This window comes from Macaca thibetana, chromosome 8, assembly GCF_024542745.1.
Source record: "Macaca thibetana thibetana isolate TM-01 chromosome 8, ASM2454274v1, whole genome shotgun sequence".
In the NCBI taxonomy this organism is placed as follows: domain Eukaryota; kingdom Metazoa; phylum Chordata; class Mammalia; order Primates; family Cercopithecidae; genus Macaca; species Macaca thibetana.
Window position 1 is genome coordinate 112,576,862 of NC_065585.1, and position 13,450 is coordinate 112,590,311.

At 41.5% G+C, this 13,450-nt stretch overlaps 2 protein-coding genes across 5 annotated transcripts in view; both read left to right on the forward strand.

The window, feature by feature from the left end:
• GTF2E2 (general transcription factor IIE subunit 2) overlaps window positions 1–13,450 on the forward strand; it is a 381,513-nt gene that overhangs the window by 24,273 nt on the left and 343,790 nt on the right. The window lies entirely within an intron of this gene.
• Window positions 6,839–13,450, forward strand: part of TEX15 (testis expressed 15, meiosis and synapsis associated) — an 87,706-nt gene continuing 81,094 nt past the window's right edge. For 2 of the 4 annotated variants that reach the window (XM_050802400.1, XM_050802403.1), the window contains exon 1: window positions 6,839–6,968. The gene's annotated coding sequence lies outside the window, so the exon portion shown is untranslated. Of the gene's footprint in view, window positions 6,969–7,610; window positions 7,730–7,994; window positions 8,239–13,450 lie in introns of those variants that run through there. The other 2 variants (XM_050802402.1, XM_050802401.1) reach the window with 2 other exon arrangements.

A 13,450-nucleotide genomic window follows, 5' to 3' on the forward strand; every position in this document is an offset into this window, starting at 1 on the left:
CAGCTACTCGGGAGGCTGAGGCAGGAGAATGGTGTGAACCCGGGAAGTGGAGCTTGCAGTGAGCCGAGATCGCGCCACTGCACTCCAGCCTGGGTGACAGAGCGAGACTCCGTCTCAAAAAAAAAAAAAAATTATACATAGATTTATCAATCTACATTTGTTATTCAAAAAAAAAAAAAAGAGATCACCTGGTTGGATCTGTTTTTTCTAGTATTTTCAGGTAAGAGAGTTTCTGCATTTCTAAAGAGAAGAAAGGATGGGTTGAGATTGGATTAAGCTTTTCAACAGAACAATAAGAATAAGAATCCTTGGCACGGACATGGGGTTGGGGACCGCACTGCTGTTGAGCGGGGAGCTGGAGGTAATAGATTTTTTCAAGTTCAAAAGGCTGCTTCACTCAGCACTGATGTGGGGCTTGCTCTCTGCAGTACTGGGTACACAGCTGCCCTCTACTGGATGAAATGACAATTTACCCAAGTTCATCGGCACTGGAATTAATTTACTCAAGCATTCATTTAGCTTTCAACAAATATTTATGACTATCTCAGGCACTGTGTTGAGCTTCAGGGATACAGAGGTGGGGAAAACACATTGCCTGCCCTCAAATATCTCACAGGGAATCGAGGAAGGCTCATAAGAAAATCACTGATTGCAATGGAGAGTGTTAAATGCTTTAATAAAGAGTGGTAGGCACAGTTACTATTGGATTACGAAGAAAATACGACTTATTGTCTTTGACTTATTAACTGGTGTGATCCCTATGTGAGACCTCATCTAACAAAATGATTGAAATATTCATTAATTTTACCTTGGAGATGAGGTTGACAGATTAAAAAAACTAGGCATCCAGTTAAATTTGAATTTCAGACAAATACTGCATGGAATATACTTAAAGTGTAAAAACTGTAGTAGTTTTATTTACTTATTTATGGATCTGGTAGTCCCACACGAAGCCTGTCTCCTCAACCCTGAATTGTTTAAGAACCCCAGGTGGGCTTAATAAGTACCAAGGGACCAACTTGGCTTTCCAAAGGCTATGTGAAGTAAGAGCAGGAGTGATCCATCTATTACCATGCTGTTATTTTCTGCAGCTGGCGCACTTGTTACTGCCATTCTCACTCCTGTCACTTCATCTTACCATTGAAACAGCAGTCCCTGCATTATCTCTGCACCCTTGCTTATGTTTATGACAGAGCTACGGATCATCCAGCTTCCTGCAGAGGCCATAGAGATTCTTCTAGGGAGAAGAGTCTCTTTCTCCAAGCCTGAGTTTGTAAAGTTATAGCACCATTGATTACCCATGCTGGAGTGGCTGGTTTAGGAAGAGCTTCTGGATGCAGCCTGGGCTGAGTACCGATTCTGGCCACCATTGCCACACTCTCCCTGACTTCACAGTGTGCTCATTCATGGGGGTCCTTCGGGGAGACATACTGCCAGCTTTTCCCAGTGGGGATCATCTTAGTTCATCAGAGAAGTTTTCATTATATTGACCCTAAAGTCGGTCAATGTTTCCCTCTCTTTGCTCTCAGAAGCTCATTGGTTCTGGAGTAAATTTGCATATTTTCTCCCCAGTCTCAAGATTTTCACACCAAGAGACGACTGGGAGATGAAGCCATTTTCAAGTTACAGAAAAGTTACCACTACATCCTTTCCCTAGGAAATTGGGTGCATATGTGCCTTTCAATTATGTAACTATTCAAGTGATTCTTCCTACATCACTTACTATACAGAGATGACGCTGGAAAGGATTAAATGGTAGCTTTCTCATCAATAAATTAACAATTAACCTCTCAACTGAAGATACCTTTTATTTGGATTTAAGTCAACAGTACTTGCTGAGCAGCACTTTTTAATGTGCCCAGCACTTCCTGGAACTACAGCAATTCGCTCAAAAAAAATGTTGAAGACAAGAGCTTGTGAAGGTTACAAATTGCTAGGAGCTTAAAATTTGACAAATAAATTATCTGTGCTCTTAGAGTTTGATAAGAAAATTGTTTATTCTTTTCACTTAGCATAGTACAGTGGGAAAAAAGTGAGGTTTAGAGTCAAAACCCTTGGATTTGAGTTCTCATTCTACCATTTGTTACCTGTATGTACTTCAGAAATGATGTGTCTGTGCTTCAGATTGTTCAACTGCAATGTGAGATTAATGGCATTGCTCAGAACTGTTCTGAGGATTAAATGAGATATTAATTTCTTAATGTTTGGGTCTAACATTCCAGATGACATCAACAATTGATATGAAAATTATGCTAATTTCTTTAATCAATTGAGGAGTCAATAGATACTGTTTTCATTTGTATTGATAATCAGAGAGTATTGGTTTTAGTATTATTTGGTTAACAAAAGTATCCATACCTGCCAAAACACTAGAGGAAAGCAAAAGTAAATATAGCCCACATGACAAAAGATAGAAAAGAAACAGCAAAGATGCATTAAAAATAGCTAAACCAAGATGACTAATGTCAGATATACCTATAAAAGCTTTTGCACTCCTGTTAAAAAAGAAATTAAGCCAGGCGTGGTGGCTTGTGTCAATTATCCCAGCACCTTGGGAGGCTGAGGTGTGAGGATAGCTTGAGCCTAGGACTTCGAGACCAGCCTGGGCAACACAGGGAGACCTCATCTCTATAAAAAAAATACTAGCCGAGTGTGGGGGTGCATGACTGTATTCCCAGCTCCTCGGAGGCTGAGGCAGGAGGATAGCTTGAGCCAAGGAGTTCTAGGCTGCAGTGAGCTATGATCACACCACTGCCCTCCAGCCTGGGTGACAGAGAAGACTCTCTCTCAAAAAAAGAAAAAGAAAAAAGAAACAAAAAGGAAAGGAAAGGAAAGGAAAGGAAGAAGAATGGAAGGAAGGAAAAAAGGAAGGAAGGAAGAAAAAGAGATTAAAATGGAATAACATTTAATTGAACGCTGTTCATTAGAAATACATGTAAACCAAATGGCACAGAAAAGTCAAAAGCAAAAGGTTGGACAAAGAAACAAGAAGCAAATGCAAAGACAGAAGGGGGTAACAATAATAATTCCAGTTAAAGTAGAATTCAACAGAGGGAAAAAACATTTAAAATCTGATAAAGGGATTCACTTTATTTTAATACAAGATCCAATATGCACAAAACGTTTAGTACATACATAAAGCTGTATGTACTAAATAATATAGCTATACATATATGAAAAAAGTGACCACAAATTTGAGGATAAATGGACATTTGTCTAAGACTTAGAAAGATAAAAAGACAAAAATACAAAGTATGCCAAAAAATAAGATTTGAATGGTCTGAATAATACAATCAATAAGATAGATATAATGTGCATATGTTAAACTTTATATGCTACAGAAGGCAGCAATGGGAACTTTAGAAATATTAACACAATTTAGGCCACACTAAAAACCCCAATAAATTCCTACAATGAAAATTGCACAGATCACACTTTGTGACCATGTTATAATTAAACTGGGCGATAAGAACAGGAAAAAAAAAAAAAAAAACCTAAATCACATGGAAATTAAAAAGCTTTTTCCAGAATAACTGTAAACCTAAAGAAAAAATTAAAAATGCAAATACAAATTATTTCTAAAAAACAATCATGAAAATAATACTATTTATGAAAACTCATAGGATGAAGCCAATGTATGACCTCAGAGGTAGAGCTATAGTCTTAAAAATGTTTTGTTTTCTAAGAAATGAAATGAAAAAGAAAATAAAACATTAACCAGCCAATCAATTCAAGAAAAGAATGCAATGAAACCCGTCTCTACTAAAAAAAAATACAAAAATTAGCTAGGTGTGGTGGCACATGCCTGTAATCCCAGGTACTCGGGAGGCTGAGGCGGGAGAATCGCTTGAACCAGGAGGCGGAGGTTGCAGTGAGCTGAGATCGCACCATTGCACTCCAACCTGGGCAACAGAGCGAAACTCCGTCTCAAAAAAAAAAAAAAAGAAAGAAAAGAAAAAGAAAAAAGTAAAGAATGCAAAAGAGATGAACATTAGCCAATCAATTCAAGACAGTAATATAAGAATAAAGTAAATCTAAGAAAATGATAAGGCATACAAATTAATGTTTTAGAAAATAAATTGCAGATTATTATAGTTTTTATTTCTTTTGGAATGTTGAAAAGAAAAGGATGGGGATAAAGGAAATAGAAGTAAACTGAAGTTGTAGATTTGGTATAGTTTTATAGTGTTGTTCACAAGATACCTCTTTTTTTCAACTTTCTTGTGGCACTCGACCTTGATCCTTTTTTATTTATTTTTGAGAGTAACATCTAGTTTTCCCCTGCTGGTTATAAAGTAACACATGTTCATTGTAGATAATTTGGAAATTACAGAAAAGCATTAAGAAAAAATAAAAATGACCTAAAATCCTGTAATACACTGATGACAATTTCCTCTAAAAGATAACCACTATCCTGATTTTCATGAAAATCGCTTCCTTGCTTTTCTCTATCCTTTGGACACATAAGTATGCATACTTACACACCAGTTTGGTTTTGTCTATTTTTAAACTATACAATTGGCAACTCACAATATACATTCTCTTCTGTTTGACTTCTTTCCCACAATATTGCTTAGGCAATCTATGCATGTTGTTGCATGTAACTGTAATTTACTCTGGTTTTCATTGCTGTTAAATATTCCAATGAATGAATATGCCACAATTTTTATTCAGGATAATCCGGTTGTTCCTAGTATTTTGCTATTATGAATAGTATAGCTATGAAATTTTTATACATGTCCCTTGGGTGTAAATTCCTAGGAGTACAATTGCTCGGTACCCTAATTCTTAAGTTGAAAAAGACAGATAATGGTCATGAAGAAGAAAATGAAAAATAGATAAATTTTGAACATTCAATTTATTGTCAAAAATAGATTTTTTAAATTTTTTATTTTTAGATGAAGTCTCAGGCTGGAGTGCAGTGGTTTCACTACAACCTCCGCCTCCTGGATTCAAGTGATTCTCCTGCCTCAGCCTCCCAAGTAGCTGGGATTACAGACGCATGCCACCACACCCAGCTGATTTTTGTATTTTTAGTAGAGACGGGGTTTCGCCATGTTGGCTAGGCTGGTCTCTAACTCCTGACCTCAAGTGGTCCACCTGCTTCGGCCTCCCAAAGTGCTGCGATTACAGAGCTTGAGCCACCTTGCCTGGCCAAAATAGGTTATTAAGAGAAAAAATAAAATTTTATTTCACACACAATAAAATTGGAACTTAAAATAAGTTTTTAAAATACCATGGTTTATAGGAGCATAAACATAAAACAGAAATTCTGACTGTGTTTTGGTGGGGTAGTATCATTGATATTAGAATTTGATGATAGTTACAGAATGTCTTTCCACTAAATTGAACTTATAATAAAAGAAACATTTTAGTCCGGGGGCAGTGGCTCACGCCTGTAATCCCAGCACTTTAGCAGGCCGAGGCGGGCGGATCACGAGGTCAGGAGATCGAGACCATCCTGGTCAACATGGTGAAACCCCGTCTCTACTAAAAATACAAAAATTAGCTGGGCGTGGAGGTGCATACCCGTAATCCTAGCTACTCGGGAGGCTGAGGCAAGAGAATCACTTGAAGCTGGGAGGCGGAGGTTGCAGTGAGCTGAGATCGCATCACTGCACTCCAGCCTGGCAACAGAGCTAGACTCAGTCAAAAAGAAAAGGAAAGGAACATTTTAATTTTCATACAGATTTAGGGTATTCACAGATCCCTGAAGCTCCTCTTTCAATCCAGTTGTAAAATACCTTAAAACTTGCCCTATAGTAAGTGATTATTGGAAAATGGGATAGTGCATCGTGTGTGTGTGTGTGTGTGTGTGTGTGTGTGTGTGAGAGAGAGAGAGAGAGAGAGAGAGAGTCTCACTCTGTTGCCCAGGCTGGAGTGCAGTGGCATGAGCTCCGCTCACTGCAACCGCCGCCTCCGTGATTCAAGCAATTCTCCCACCTCAGCCTCCCGAGTAGCTGGGACTACCGGTGCATGCCACCATGCCTGGCTAATTTTTGCATTTTTTAGTAGAGACTGGGATTCGCCATGTTGGTCAGGATGGTCTGGAACTCTTGACCTCAGGTGATCCGCCTGTCTCAGCCTTTCAGAGTGCTGGGATTACAGGCGTGAGCCACTGTGCCCGGCTGAATACTGCATCTTTTAAGCTGCGTGTCTCCAACATCTTCACCCCTAAAGGATTCACCCATCGAAGGATGCAGTGACTCTCAGGCCTGCAATTGTAAAATTAAATCTGAGTGACTGGACTGGAAGACTTTGATTCTATAATCTATATAGCCCCTGAATTAGGCTTTCATAAGCCGTGCTATGAAGTAGAATTAATTTTCTGAGTGCAAGAATTTTTTTTTTTCTTTCTTTCTTTCTTTATTGCAGAGGAGGTCTCACTATGTTGCCCAGGCTGGTCTCAAACTCCTGAACGCACCTTGGCCTCCCAAAATGCGGAGATCACCGGCGTGAGCCACGGCGCCCGACCGAATGAGTCTGGTTAAAATCTTCATGCTTTAGATCCCTGAAACTTGGATGTACTCGTTAGCTCCAAGCTGAAGCCTTAGCTAAGGGATTTGGCCATTAGCTGAGCAACATATAAAGTCCTCCCTGATCTTCTAACTCCTTTTGAATTAAACTAGAAAGCCATGACGAAATGATCGTTTTGTTGAAGGCATACTACGTGTACACGGAGTATGCACAGAACACACAGTTCGCTTCAGGACATGGAAAAGCTCTCAGGAGTCAGTTCCTGCGCAGGCCTCACCTACCGGCTTCGAGCTTCCACGTGCAGGGCCTCTGGCTCCGCCCCCGGCGCAGTACGCAAGCGCGACTGCTTGCCTGGCTCCCCGCTCAGTGTGCGCACCTCGCTCGGGGGTGCTGCTGTGTTCCTGAGGCTTCCAGGGAAGACAGTGGGCGAAGTTCTGTACCGTGCTAAGATTGAGTCTGAGGAACTGACTGAGCAAAGAAGACAGCTCAAGGTTTGTGGGGAATGTGGCGGGTGAGGAGAGGAGGTTGAGCAGCTCGTTGGGTGTGAGATAAAATTAAGGAGTGAAGAATGTTAATTATGGGGAGTCTCAGACGCTACTCTTCTGGCTCGGGGGCTTCCCGATTAAATTTTTTTTTAATAATAAATTTTAAAAATGTTAATTATCATTGATTCAGGGACTCTGGGGCCAGGGCAGCCAACTCTACAGGTGAAATGCTGAGCTTTCCTCAGATGCGCGGATTCCCGCGCTTTCGCTCTCCCTCTGCCCCCGCTGAGCCCCACGGAGCTGGCCCTGCGTCCTTGTTTGCAGCTGAGGAGAAACTCGCTGCTCTGAGGCAGCGAGAAGAGAAAGCCACACAACTTGGTGGTGGCCTCAGCCTCGCCCCTGGATCCCTGGAGGCACAGTTTGTACTCAGCAGAAGGCAGCGCTGGGCAACCGGGTTGCGCGGGGCGCGTGGGGATCTCCATGGCGCGCGTGGAAGTCTCCATGGCGCGCGTGGGAGTCCCCGTGGCGCGCGGGGATATCTGCGGGGGCGGGACGGGGGCGGGGCTTCATGGAGGCCCCGCCCCGCCCGGGACCGCAATTCGGGACTCGTGCGGGACTCGCGACCCCAGAGCGCTGAGGCAGGGAACGCCGACCCGGTGACTGGCGGTCCGCGCGCCTCGTCCTCCCCTGCAGAGCCCGCGCTCGGACGATGCCCGCCGGCCGCCGGCTGTCTCGCTGCAGGAGCCGGTGGACGCGGGGGAGCCTCGGTAGGTGAGGGCGGCGCGGGGGCGTGGGGGTCGCTGGGCTCCGACGCGGGCGCCTGAGGGGAGCGTCCCCCGACTGCATGAGGACTGGCGCGCCCGGGATGCGGTGCCGCGTGTCCCGGCGCTGTGGCGGTTGTAAGGCTGAGTGGAGGTTTTGCGGGGCTGCTTCGCCCTGGTGGCTCTTGGCTTCCTGGCTCGGCTCTGGGAAGGGAGTGAAACCCCTCGGGTCCCGGCGTAGTGCGGGTGCAGGAAGAGAGTCCTGCCTCAGCTTCGTGTGAGCCGCGTCCCAAGCCCAGCCCTGCGCAGATCCTTTCAGGCAGTTTCCATCGTCTCCTATTGCGCTCGGGGTTGAGTTTCCGCGTTTGGAATGCTGGGTTTGAGGCGCACGGCCACCGCGCTGGCTGTGTCGGGAGACAGTGCCCAGGGATGATGATCGAGAAAGTGGAGAAGCTGAGGTCGTTGGCAACTGGGAGGCTTTGAAGATACTACGGTGCCCTTCAAGTTCAAAAATGGTGAGCTCCAAGGGCAGTGTGAAGCACCCCAACGCCCTAAGTGCACTGATTGCTTTTGGGGGTGATGGGTGAATATGGGACTGTTTCAAAGTATGAAGTAGAAGTGGTACCATTATTCGCTTGTTTTAATTTTTGAATTTCCTTTTTGACGACTCTGTGTGTTGGTGGAGAAGGAAGAGAAGTGATACAAGCTTTGGCGAGCGCGGTGGCTCAGCGCCTGTAGTCTTAGCATTTTGGGAGGCCGAGGCGGGCGGATCGCGTGAGCCCAGGAGTTCGAAACCAGCCTGGGCAACATGGGGAAACCCCTTCTCTATCAAAAAAAAAAAAAAAAAAAAAAATAGCCGGCGTATTGCCACGCGCCTGTAATCTCAACTACTCCGGAGGCTGAGGCACGAGAATCGCCTGAGTCTGGGAGTTTTAGGTTGCAGTGAGCTGAGATTGCGCCACTGCACTCCAGCCTGTGCGACAGAGAGAGACTCTGCCTCAAAAAAAAAATAAAAATAAAGTGGTACAAGTTTTAATTAAAATGTCATTGAGTTCACATTGAGAAAATAGTTAAATTTATTGGATATTTTTTAAAGGTTTAAGGGTTCATCCAAAATACATCATCGCTGCTTGAAAGGAAGAGTTCGTTTTAACGTTTGAAGTTAAGGGAACTGGAGGAGTGAAATCAGTATTTAGAGATACGTATAATGCTTTGTTATTGCTCACTTTTTAAAAAGCCTTTAATTAAAAAACAAAACGTAAATCTTTCTTTACCTTATTGTAGATATTTAAAAATCTGAACCCTTCCTAATCATAAAGATGTCAGAATTTGAGGGAGAGTGTTAAGCATCAAAACCCATGTATGTTTTCTTTTTTAAATAAATTATTTGGGTGGGTGCCAAATAATGCCTTGTAATCCTAGCACTTTGGGAGGCCAAAGTGGGAGATTGCTTGAGGCCAGGAGTTCAAGACCAGCCTGGGCAACATAGTCCCCGTCTCCACCAAAAAAAAAAAAAAAAAAAAAAAAAAAAAAACAGCCAGACGTGATGGTGCAAGCCTGTGGTCCCCGGCTATTTGGGAGGCTGAAGTGGGAAGATTGCTTCAGCCCGGGTGGTCAAGGCTGCAGGAAACTGTGATCCCATCACTTGCACTCCTGTGCGACAGAGTGAGACCCGATGAATTCTATAAAAGAATTCATGGAACTAGGCACACGTAAGAGATTACCTGTAGGAGTCTTATCGGCCAGTAGGAAGAAAGCGTAAGAACTTCCATTGATACTTTTTGAAATTTTAATCCTAGCAGCTAGTGATAATTTCCGCTTTAGTATGTTAAAAAATGTTTTACACAATCAGTAAAGTATAATTATAGTGCTTTTACTCAATTTCAGGAGATCCGAAGGTCACTTTTTCTCCCAGCACACCTACTAGTGTACCTGGGCACTTTAACGGTTTTTTTTTTTTTTTTTTGCTTGTTTGTTTTTAATTGTACTGAAGGATGATATACTATACTGGATTGCAAAATTTTTTTAAGTTGGAGAAAACAATCATGATTTTCACAATACCCAAAAATTTTGGAAAATTGGCAGTTATAATTTTTGGTAAATGTACTGCTTTGGTCTGCTTTTGCTATGTTCTTCTTTCTCATTTATTTCAAAATACCTTGGCTTTATGAAGGATGATATAGGGGATTTGAAGTGCCTACGTGTTATCCTGTTAGGTCTCATGGAATCTCATTAAATCTCCAGCCCCTGAATGTGTTGCGAAGTTGGGATTAGTTTTCCTCTAAATCTATTAAATGTGATACCAAAGGTGAAAAATAACCTAATCTTCTTTCGTTTGTATTTTGTTACCTGTCTTTATCAAAGAGGAACTAATTTTTTGGTTCAATTAAGCATGTTTAAAATTGATGTTCTGTGGTGATTTACTCTCGCTTTGTAATAATACTTCTAGCTTTATAAAGTTAATCAAATAGTAGGGCGAGATGATCAGAAATTAACTTTTCAGAAATAGCTCTATTTCACAAAGGGAGGTAAACTTGCATGACAAACTGAGCAAAGTTCAGAAAATTTAAAACTTATACATAAATTTGATGATTGCTTTAATGAACAACTTTGCTTATTAGGATAGTCCCCGACGTCTGGTAGCAATCCTATATCCTTGGAATGTGTAATCCACATAATGCAAAGCCTTTGTAATTACTGCCCTTTGAAAGTAATGATAGCTAGCTGCTCCTGATGGGGGTCGGGGGAGGGGTTGGGGGGGGGTCTGTCTTTAATTACAGCAGCTGAGACTTTGGCACAGATGCAGTTACTGCTTTCACCAGTGTGACTGTGAATATATGTGGACAATTAAATCCTTATCCAAACCTAGTTTTGCATAGCTTTGTTCGTGCCTATTAGACCCTAGGTATACAAAACATATTTTGATTTTTAAGGTTTATCTGAGGTTTAATTAAGCTGCTGTATTTAAACTTGAAGATTTTTGAGGATAATGATTAATAAAATCACTGATTTGAGTAGCTCATCCTGATATAAATCTAAAACTACACACAATCACTCTTAACGTGCCTCAAGGGGGGAAACTTTGCCAATGAAAATAAAATTTCATTTCTTTTATGTGTTTAAAAGTGCAAGCTTGTGAGCTCTGGTACATTTACAGTTTGCACAGCAAGACTTTAAGGGTGTGTGAGAGAGAGAATATGAATGCAGAAATGGCATTTTTATATTAAAACAACAGGAACCATGGTAATCCAGTTTTCTAGAGGGTTCTTAGGATACATGGACTTCAGTGATTACTTGAAGCCCCTAACTGTATGCAAAAATATGTGGATTGTGTTAATTTTTGTTGAAGAAAAGATGTATGACTTCATCAGATTCTTTAAAGCATGTGAGACACCCCTCTTATCAAAAAGTTAGCAGTAATATCGATAGAGGATCACATTTCAGTTTTATGAACTGAAGTAGCTAAATAGTGAAAGAGCTAGGATTCAAACATGTTTTTAACTGCCAATCCTTCACTTCTTTCGTTAGTTCACATTTATTGGACCTTGTAACCTCTTTTCTGGATGGGGCCATGTTCACTCTGTGGCTTACAGTAAAGCCTTGTTTAGAGAGAGACTTCAAGCTCATGTAAGCATTTAATGTAGGATCATAGCAAGAACTATGAGAAAAAAATGAATTATATGTAAAGGAGACATATAGGCAAATATTTTCTTGATATATATAGATGAAAACATTCCTATAAATTTTGTGCCATTAATATAATAGAGCAAGTCAAAAGAGAGAAAGCAGGCCAGCACAGTGGCTCACACCTGTAATCCTAGTATTTTGGGATGCCGAGGCAGGAGGATCGCTTGAGTCCAGAAGTTGGAGACCACCCTTGGCAATATAGCAATGCCCTGCCTCTACAAAAACTTTAAAAATAAGGTCAGGCACAGTGGCTCATGCCTGCAATCCCAGCGCTTTAGAAGGCCAAGGTGGGAGGATCACTTGGACTCAGGAATTCAAGACCAGCCTGGGCAATGTAGTGAGACCCCCATCTCTGCAGAAAATTTAAGTATTAGCGTGACGTGGTGGCACATGCATGTAGTCCCAGCTCCTGGGTAGAGGGGGAAGGTTGCTGAGGTGGGAGGATCACTTGAGCCTGGGAGGTCAAGGCTGCAGTGAGCCATCATCGTGCCACTTCACAGCAGCCTGGGTGACAAACGGAGACGCCTGTCTCAAAAAATAAAAAAATATATATATATGTATATAAAAATTAGCTAGGCATCCTGGCATGCACCTATCGTCCTAAGTACTCAAGAGGCTGAGGTGGAAAGATCGCTTGAGCCCAAGAGTTGAAGCCTGCAGAGAACTGTAGGCAAAATTTGAATATTATCCAGTCCCCAGGAGAAATAAACTGGAGTACTACTGATCACAGCATTCTAGGCAGAAAAATGAACTTGACTCTTGTGATGCTGTCAGGCACACAATGAGCCATGATTGCACCACTGCACTCCACCCTCCAGCCTTGGCAACACAGCAAGATCTTGTCTCTAAATAAGGAGAAAGCTTTTATTAAATCAACAACAAATCTTCGGTGGTATAATTGCTTAAGGTAATGTTGATCAGGAAAGTCTATAAACTCTTTGAGTTTAGAATGGTATTCTTGTGAAGATTTATACAGCCTTTACATCTATGTGGTATGTTTTGTATAAAGTCACATTTGGCCAAGGAATAAGAATCAGCTTAAGTGAAGATCAAAGGAAAAAAAATTTTTTTAAGTTCCTCAAATCCGTTTTTCTCTCTAGAAAATGCAATTTTTGTGTGTTTTTCAAGCCCATGCCAATCAATTAAACCTAGTGTCTTTCTGTGTCTCGGTTTTTTCATGTGTAAAATGGAAAATTTTCATACGTAAAATGAGAATATCTGATTATAATTTATTTCGGTTGACTGTCTTCTGTAGTATTGTCTTTTTCATGGGTCTTTCAAGCCTATTCCCAGCAGTTAAACCTAGTGTTTTAGTTTTTCCTAATGTACTACATGCTTGCTTATCCAAGGTACAGATACAGGCACTTTAATATATGCTTGTTCTCTCTTTTTTTTTTTTTTTTTTTTTGAGATGGAGTCGCCCAGGCTGAAGTGCAGTGGCACAATCTCAGCTCACCACAAGCTCCGCCTCCCGGGTTCACACCATTCTTCTGCCTCAGCCTCCCCAGTAGCTGGGATTACAGGTGCCCGCTACCACACCCGCTAATTTTTTTTTTTTTTTTTTTTTGTATTTTTAGTAGAGATGGGGTTTCACTGTGTTAGCCAGGGTGGTCTTGATCTCCTGACCTTCTGATCCGCCCACCTCAGCCTCCCAAAGTGCTGGGATTAAAGGCATGAGCCACTGCGCACAGCCGCTTGTTCTCAAAATTTTAAGGCTAAAACAGAAACAAAAACTTCCCAGGTCAGTACATAACATAACTATTTGAAGATGAATGGAGGAATGTTAGATGATTAAGATTAAATTGTGTGGATTAAAATATTATGCCTCTTTATTTTATTAAACACATATTAATAATAATAGCCAATACTTATATAGCACTTTACCATAAATGAGTCACTGTTCTGTGTGTTGTATTAATCAATATAGCAGAAGAGTATTGATTAACTGAATTAACCTACTAAATACTGTTACTTTTTCCCCATTTTACATATGAAGAAACTAAGACACAAAAGAATAGGTAATGGCTCTAACGTTGCACA